A 10228-nucleotide genomic window follows, 5' to 3' on the forward strand; every position below is an offset into this window, starting at 1 on the left:
TCTCTTTCTTAAGTGAATTTCTGATCCTTGCTGGTGTTCCAACGGATCTTCACTTTTATGTCTGTTGTTTTGATCGGTAGAAAGAAGGTGGGTTTGATTTACTTAACTACGTTTATCCAACTGGTAAGATGTCCACTCGTAGTTCTGGGCAGCTTTTGTCCTGAAGTTCATAGTAAGATTTATACCTAATCTATCTATCATTACGTCGAGTATACAAGTTATATATAATTTAGATCAATAAGACGGTCGTTATACGACTCTGCCCCAGGTCCAGAACCAGACAAGGAACAGGAGATAGGGCTGAAACACACATCATAGGTCTATAGAATATTAATTATATACCACTCTCGCGTATACACTTACCAATGATAGGTTAACCGTATTTGTCCTTAGCCTCTGTGCTTGAACTTGACTTGCTGCGTATGTGGTATTTTTAAAAAGGTTTGCTGGAAATACTTCGGGAAGTCACAGACTATCAGAATACCCTTGGTGTTTTTCACTATAAGTTTCTTGTCTACAGGATAAGCTAGGAAGACGTGGTACCCCTCGCATGGGTACTTCTCAAGTTTTGAAGCGAAAGACGATTCTGAGGTTCGTATCTAGTTTATTGTTATGAGTGATGGAAGTTTCATTAGTTGGTCGTTTAAGGCGAAGGGTCATTACGTTGCATAGGAAATTGGTATAGTGAGGACCAAACTAATCCATTTCTAAGAACGACATCAGAATTTCTTATCGTAACGGTTGTTAAGTCGATTAGGAAAAAGTGCTTGTTTTATCCTTGTTTTATCCTTGTTAGTACTAGCAGTCCAAGTGTTTAGATAATTGATAATAAATAACTTTCTTAATATAATCCCTACTAGGTCCCTCTATAATCTCTTGGTGTATACAAGTCATGTATAATTTGGATTGGAAAGACAGTCGACTGAGTGACACTGCCCCAAATCCACAACCAAACAAGGAACAGGAAATAAGGTGAAATCACTCACTCTAAGCCTGCAAATCTTAATTATAAATGACTCTAATGTATACACTAAGCCATCATAGCTTGCCTGCAAGGGTTCTTAGTTTATATATGAATGATGTGTTAACTTATGATTTTAAATTTTTTAATTGTTAAATATTTTCCGTGAAAATTCGATGTTTAATTATTGTTGTTAAGGAAACATACCAAAATCCTAGATGGTTCCTCGTTTCTCCTTTATGTCTTGTCATTAAGCTCCTCCCGTTCCTCAATCATTCTTCTCTGTTGGACAATCTCTATTGAAATGGCCCATTTCACCACATAAATGGCATATTGGACTTAGTCCAACATTGGTGGTTGAAGTGAGGTGTTCCACTAAAGTCCTACAGAAGTGGGCAATGTGTCCCTTCTTGTTGCACCTATTGCATTGCAACTCTCGACAGATTCCATAATGATGGTAGTTGCATTTGCTGCAGTGGGGGAGGTTTCGTAAGTATGTTGTTGTCGGTGTTGGGGTAGTAGGGTTGGCGGGAGTGTGGACTATTCTAGCTTGTTTGTTTTTGGTAGGTCTTTGTGTTGAACTACTTCCTTTTTCATTTCGGAACTTTCGTTTCATGTTTTCAGGTTTGTGGGTTGGGATATTCTTGTAAGTAGATACTCGTTGGTTTTGTAGGTTGTTATTACGGTTTGAATTGTCAACGTTATTTGCATTGAAATATGCCACGACGGCTTTCATGGCGGCCGTAACCGTAGCTTGAAAAGTAGCAGAATCTATGTGCAGAAATGATGTTTCGTTGGTTGGCCGGTTATTTCTATGTGAAGGCATGATTTCTGTTACATAATGTGAAGCGAGTTCGTTAATAACTATGACCGTTGCTAGTTGTACTTTATATATTTATATCTACATATAAATTTCTCGTTTTTTATGCGGTTCTCAATGTATTGACCTACATCCCTATGATGTATTCATGGTAGAGAGTACTAATAGGTTTTGTTCAGATGTTAAGTTTAACAAAGTAGGATATAGATATTGAAATATTAAGTTGATCAGGTTTCATAGGTTTTGGAAGGAAATATCTCTCTTGATTTTACTGTTACTAGTTGTGACGGAAGGTATAGTAATTTAACACATATTGTGGGTAGTGTAATCATTGACTCACTAGGTTATATTAGTTTCTTATTTATTAGTATGACGTATAAAGTGCTCTCTAGTTTGTTTCTGATAGGGTATCGTTTATTAATGATATCTCTAGTGCCTTTCTCTTTGTTTGATTCCTTCTCGGAATTCTCTTCATGAACTCTCTTTTAGTTCTGCCTCAACTCCTCTGTTGACTATTGTAATGAAGTGGTTACATCTACCTATGTTGTTCGTGCGAGAATGGGAATGTCTAAACAATCTAGATTAATAAAATACTTTTATTAAAAATAGATTTTTGCGAGGATGATCCTTATCGGGTCTTTCTATAATTACTTAGTGTATACATATTTTATATAATCCAGATCAAATAGACATTCGAATAAGTGATCCTACTCTAAAACCACATCTAAACAAGGAAAAGGAAGTAGAGCAAAAATCACAAATTCTAAGTCTATAAAATCTCAATTATATATAACCTTATATATACACTCAGTAATTATAACTTTACCAGTAAATGTCTTTTAGTTTTCATATAAGTTAGTTATTGTACTTAAAATACTCCTGTAGTATTTTAACATTATGTTTTGTTCTAACATTTCTTTGTATATAAGGTTGGTAAGTTTTAGACTTGCTGCAACACCACTATCACTCCCAAACACATGTTGGTCGTATCTCAAATAAATATAGTTGATCAGGCTATATTTATTCCAGATATGATTACATAACTGTCCAGGTTTGACTGTAGTGTCCAACATCGAAATACTTTTCTTTCGTTCTTCTTGTGATACTTGTTCTAGTATTTATATATACTTTTATAAAATATTGTTATATTTTAAAGTATAATTCTTAGTCAGAGTGTTTTAGTCCCATTGTATTTATAGTTGTATATCTTTTATATGGTTATATACTTAGTTCACTATAAACAATGCTCTGAGACCAATCTGTCGCACCCCAAACCGGAACGGCGGAAACGTCCGGGGGTGGATGACTTCATGTTAAGTATCATAACACATGCACCATAGTAATCAAAGTAACAACAACCATCGTATTGATAATATAATATTTACATTATGTTCAAAACATTACTTGAATAACATTAAAAGTACAACAAAAGTTAAGACGTAAAGCTCTGTCTTCGCAACACCTGAGAGGTACCTGTCTACTAACGTTCCTAAGAATACAAGTGGTTTGGAAATGTGTCAACATTAAAGTTGGCGAGTTCTTAAGTATTTTTGTTATAAAAAATATATTTTTTGTTCTTTGGAAAAGTTCGCCTGTTCCTCCAGAAAATCCTAAATTTTCTTAATAAGTAATATGATTGTAGTTATTCCTTCTATGATCATTTAGTGAATACAAATTATATATAATACAGATTGATTAGATAGTTAAATGTGTGAATCTGCTCTAAGCCCACAACCAAACAAGGAACAGGAAATGAGGCGGAAGTCACACATTCCACTATCTACCGGATCTTTATTATATATAATCTTATTGTATTCATAAAGTAACCACAGAATTAACATTTATAATTCTCTAGTAGAATGGTAACCATAATAGTTCATTCTGTAATCACTTAGTTTTAGACTAACTATATATAACCTAATATCGAACAGACAGTTGAATGTGTGAATCTGCCGTAAGCCTACAACCAAACAAGGAACAGGAAATGAGGTGGAATTCACACATTCCACTGCCTATCGGATATTATTTATGTATAATTTTTATGTAAAAACTATGGAATTATTGAATTAAAGGTCCTTTATGTTATACTAGTTTAATAATAACTATTAAACCTTTTGTAAATAAGTTCCTAGTTCCATTTACTCAATTGTAAACATTGTTTTCAGTAGTAATTGTTATTGTTTTCAGAAAGTTCTATCGAAAATTGTTTACCTTTAAAATAACAATGTTTACCATAGAAAATCTTATATTTTCAATAAAACTGACTGGTAGTCTTAATCGTTCCAAGATGGAAAAGCAAAAGTATAATTAATATACTTACTTTAATGATATCTAGTTTTGTTCATAAGTTAAACTGGTTGAAGACTTATTTTCTCTGAACACCTGATGCAACGATACTACCCTCCTATAATCACTTAATACATACGAGTTGTATATAACCGAGATCGATAGACAACTGAATGGGTGAATCTGCCCTAAGCCTACAACCAAACAAGGAACGGGAAATGAGGCGGAAGTCACACATTCCACTATCTATCGGATTTCAATTTATCTAACCTTATTTTATATACTGAGTAATCATATAGTTAATATCCCTTGGAAAAGTTTGGGAAAAGTATATCTTTATGAATTCTCTGTAGAAGCCTAGGTTTACCATTTGTAAAATATTGTGGTATAGTTTCATTATTATAAAACTATGTGTAGTTGTTTCCTTATTCATACACTAATCATTTAATTCAATACCAAATTATGAGTTATTATAACCATACTAGATGACCTAAGATGGCATGAACACGACGTACTTCAAGCGTCGCAAAAGCTACAACATTTGTCACCACAGGTCTGTTGACCTAGCTGTTGCAAGCAACTTTGGTGTGGGATTGATAGTCCTGTATAGATCTATACACAAGTGTCACACTCTCCCTCAAGGAGATTCTAGTTATAATTTCAGGACTTTGTTGGTACTTGGAAAAGTACGTGAAGATTTTCTCACAAATGCTATATTGATGATTAGGTGTGAAATAATGAAAAGTTCCTTAGAAGTAAATACATTGTAAATAAGTTTCATAAACTATGTTTTCAGTAAAGTATTCTGTTTGTTTTCTGAAAAATACTCTCTACTTGTTTTCCGTTATGTACTCTGTTGATTTTCTGTTATGTATTCTGAACCTAAAACCAATGAATAACTTCTCTAAACTATACCTATTATAGTTTACTATGTGTTCTAATTTAATGAAAACCTTTGTTAACTTTATGTAAAAACCTGTAATACTGTTGTTCTATGAAATCTACTATGTGTACTTAAATAGTATTAAACAGTTTGAAAACCATTTTATATTTTTAAATACAAAATTTACTGTGTTTTACTTGTATCCCCCCCCCCCTAAAAACATTTAAAAAGCTTGGAAAAATATGGGGGTATGAACTCACCTTATATTGGGGATTCGATTGAAGATTTGGTATAGGACGTTAGCTCCACAAGTGAAGTCTCGCTAAGAAAACGAGCCCTAAACACGATTCATATAATATATATGTATATTTATTAATGAATATAATCATAAGAATAATAGGGAATGGAACTAATTTGCATATTTAACTTACAAATAAGGGTGTTAAATGCAAAGTTTGAAGGTTGTAAGCTGTTCACGGCCAGCTGGGTGTTCACAGCCCAAGATCACTTGGTGTTATTGAGTTCACGGCCCAAAGATCTTGATGAAAGAGGAACACTTGAAGATCCTAAGCAAGCTTCTAAGAAGATCAAATGAAGTTGGATGATATTTGAGAGGGATTTGAGGGTTTTTCGGTTGAAGATCTAGAGAGAAAAAGGGCGTGTTTTCGGCCAGAGGTGAAGAAATGAGGAATAAATCAGTCAAACTCATATATATAGGGAGGAGTGTGCGGTCCGAAGGGAGTTCACGGCTGATGTGAGATCACGGTCGCAAAACGAGGGTTCACGGTCCGAAGCGTGATTACGGCCCAAGCAGGTTTACGGCCCGAAGGCTCATTTGCAGCCTATGCAAGGTTTGACGTTCGAACTAGGCTCCCAATAATTCACTTCTAATTCAGGCAACTCTTCTAATTAATGGTTTTAAACAAAATTTAGATTTCAAACCTACTGAAATAAGATAGATCAAAATGAGAAGTTCGAATTTTAGTTGACCAAGTTTGACTTTTACAAGAAAAGTAATTATGGGTTGTCACACAATGGATCACAATGGACCACAATAGGGTGTTTTTGTCTTAAGTGACTACAACGGCTTCCGATAGATTGCAATGGATCGTAATCAATCGTAACAAACTTTTTAGACAACAAAGTAACCAATCAACCTAAAAGCACAAAACTAAAAGAGAGGTTACACAAAAAGACATTGAATGATCCTTTATTTTCCGAGAAGAAAATTCCAAGGTAAACAAATTTGGTTGTTGGAGATAGACTCTGAGTCCTCTATGCTTCTTCTGATTAATAGCTTCAGCAGATGGGTCCAAGAAAATCTTGTGACCAAAAACCATTGGAACGTTGGCAGATGCATAGATGTCCATTGAATATTTCTTTAGAAGTTCAAAAATGTACTTTTTCTTGATGAATAAAGATTCACCCGTTGGTTTGTTTAACTTGGAAACTAAGGAAGAAGTTTAATTCGCGATTCATACTCATTTGAAATCTACTAACCATCAACTTGGCAAAGTAAGAAACCATCATTAGACCGGTTGATCCAAAAATGATGTCATCGACATATATTTGCACTAACATGAGATGTTTTCCATTTGATCTTATGAATAACGTTGGATCGAGAATTACCCTTTGAAAACCTAACTTTTGAGAAAACAAGTTAGAGTGTCGTACCACGTACGTGGAGCTTGTTTGAGACCATACGCATCTTTCTGAAGTTTGTAATAATAATTGGGATAGGCTACATATACAAACCCAGGAAGTTGTTGGAGATAGACTTCACTATCAAGGTCACCATTTAGAAACGCACTCTTGACAAACATTTGGTAAACTTTGTAGGCCTTCTGAGCAGAATAACTGAGAAGGATTCGAATGGCTTCAGGACAGGCAACAAGAGAAAAGGCCTCACCATAGTCAACACACTAAATCTGAGTAAGTCCTTTAGCCACCAATCTCACCTTGTTACGAATGATAAATCCATCATCGTCGAGCTTGTTCGGAAAACCCATCGATTTCCAACTATAGGGTGTTACTGTGGAGGATGGACAAGAGTCCACACTTGATTTCGATCAAATTCTGCTAACTCTTCTTGTATGTAATCCAATAGGAATGTTCTAAAGATTCTTTGATGTATTTGGCTTCAACCATTGATATGAATGCCCAAAATTGACACACATTTTGAATGTTGGTAGCAGAGCGAGTTTGAACACCGGCGTTGAGATTTCCAATAACTTTGATTTGGAGGATGATCCTTAGTCCAAACATGGAATCTCGAAAGTTCTTGAGCAGTAGATGATCCGAAATCAACAATGGGGTTTTGTTGTTTCCCTAAACTGTTTGAGTTTGAGGATGATGCTCCCCCTGAACTTCTGAACCTTATATGTCGGCATCGTCTTCGTTCTGAAATTCAAAGAAGTGTACATCGTCTCCAATCGATTGGGATAATTTTTAGCAAATCGCTCTGTTGTATCTTGGAATCCATCAACGTTTTGATTCAAGGTTTGGAATTCTTTCTTGCCCTTGAGGCATGTAAGCAGAGGTATTCTTCACCCAACCCAATATGGGAATACTTCGAAATCAAATGGAGGAAATGTAGTGGTCAGACCAAAGATGTTTTTAGAAATAAGAGTACGAGTTAAAGACGGTCTTGATCGAGATTCTGAAACAAGATCAATTTCTATTTTTCCAAACAAGATTTCAAAATCGACTTCATAAATAACATGAGAATTGGGAGAACTAGGAGGTGGAGCATCAGACTCCATGATGTGCATCGTAACTTGAGTTGGTTCTGATTTGCGAACAAAGTTATCATCAAAAGTGCTATTAAGGCTTTCTTCAATTACATAGGTATGATGATTAAGAACCCAGTATGCTTATGATTTAGCTGAGTATCCAAGGAAGATAGCTTCATCAGACTTTGGTCGAAACTTGGTGAGTTAATCGCGATTGTTTTTTATGAAACATTTACATCCAAATATGTGTAAGAATGAGATACTTAGCTTACGACCATTCATAGCTTCATATGGATTCTTGTTGAGACGACATTCGATGATACTTTGATTTTGAGTGAAGCAAGTGGCAGGGACTGCCTCAACACAAAGATAAAGAGGAAGGTTTGCAAAATTTAGCATTGACTGAGCGGCTTCAACCATGGTACGATTTCTTCTTTCAACGACTCCATTTTGTTATGGGGTGTAAGGAGTTGAATATTTGTATCCATTGCCTTTTTCAGTAAGAAACGTTTCAATCTTGGCATTAGTAAGTTCAGATGCATTATCAGTACATATTCTTCAAACGGGAAGCTTGGTGAGAACCTTAATACCCTTAATGAAATTGATGAGTTCGGATGTGGTTTCTAATTTCAATATTAGAAAGAAAACCCAAGTGAATCTTGTATAGTCATCAACCATCACAAGAATGTACTTTTAGTGATGCAAACTTTTAACATCAGACGGCCCACAAATATCAATGTGAAGAAGCTCTAGTGGTTCCGAAATTGACTTCTCAATGAGAACGAGATGACCATTCTTGAATTCTTCCCACACTCACATGCAGCGCGGAGATGATCATTTTCAAACTTGAGGAGTGGAAAACCACAAATCGTTTCACCAGAAACCAGATCATTCATGTATCAAATGTTTACATGGGCAAGCCTCTGATGCCATAACCAACTTATGTCAGGAAAAACATTTGAACTGAGACACGGTTGAGGCTTCCCGATGATCATGTTAGTATCCAAAGGATACATATTCTTGTTTCTATCTTACTTGATGCAACATTCTTTTCTATCTTCCTTCATAAGACAACTATGCTTCTTACAAAACACAACCCTCTGATTTGCATCGGTGAGTTGGGCGACACTAATCAAGTTGTGATTGAGATCAGCAACGCAAGCCACATTAGAGATAGAGAAATTTTCTTTGGTTAGGACACCATAACCTCGAATTTAGGAGTTTGAGTTGTTGCCATATGTACCATAACCACCATTTGAAGTAAGATTTAAATAAAACAAAATGTCTTTCTGTCACACCCCCAACCGGAACGACGAAAACGTTCGTGGGCGGAGGACGTCATGCTCAGTATCACAACACATGCATCATAGTAATCAAAGTAAGAAACAACCATTGTATAAATATTAAAGTTTTTACATGTATTTGATTCACAAAAGATTTACTCCAAAAGTAAATAAGAAAACAAAGACATGAAGCTATATTCTTCATCTTCTAAATCCCTAAGCGCGTACCTGTCTACTAGTTTCCTGAGAATACAAGTTATTTTGAAAGAGTAGATCAGCATTTAAGCTGGTGAGTTCATAAGTATTTTAGTTATGAAAAGTAAACTGTAAGTTCTTTTAGAAAAGTTCGCTTGTTCCTCCAGAAAATCCTATATTTTCTGATATGATGAATGATAAGTAAAAATGACTCTACAATTCCTTATATGAGTACCAAATGGATACAAGTTATATACAATTTAGGGTAAACATAAAATCGATTGTGTGAATCTATCTTAAGCCCACAACCAAACAAGGAACAGGAAATGAGGAGGAAGTCACACATCCCATTGTTTGTTAGATATTCATTGTATATAACCCTGGCGTATTCATTTGGTACTTACAGAGTTAACTGTAATAGCTCTATTATATTTGAAGAAAACATTCATTAAGAAAATCATATATTTCCTTTAGTAAAATGGTAACCACAAATAGTTCCTTCTATAATCACTTGGTTTATACTAGTTATATATAATCTAATATCGAACGGACAGTTAAATGTGTGAATCTGCCCTAAGCCCACAACCAAACAAGGAACAGGAAGTAAGGCGGAAAGCACACATTCCACTGCCGATCAGATATTTACTATATATTACCCTAATGTATAAGCTAAAGTATTATATAATTAACCATTTAAGGTCCTTTAAGTTATATTGGTTTAATAATGCGTATCAAACCTCTTACAGATAAGTTTCTAGTTTCACCTACTTAATGTTCTATCCGAAAAGTATGTTTTTGTACTAAAAAGCGGTATACTGAATTTGTATGTTATGACCTAACCCATACCTGTTACTCCCTATGATTACTTGGTGTATACAGGATATATATATATATATATATATATATATATATATATATATATATATATATATATATATATATATATATATATATATATATATATATATATATATATATATATATAGCTAAGATCGAATAGATAGTAGACTGTGTGAATCTGCTCTAAGCCCACAACCAAACAAGGAACGAGAAATGAAGAGGAAAGCA

Source organism: Lactuca virosa, chromosome 8, assembly GCF_052849685.1.
Source record: "Lactuca virosa cultivar CGN04683 chromosome 8, Lactuca_virosa_CGN04683_v6, whole genome shotgun sequence".
In the NCBI taxonomy this organism is placed as follows: domain Eukaryota; kingdom Viridiplantae; phylum Streptophyta; class Magnoliopsida; order Asterales; family Asteraceae; genus Lactuca; species Lactuca virosa.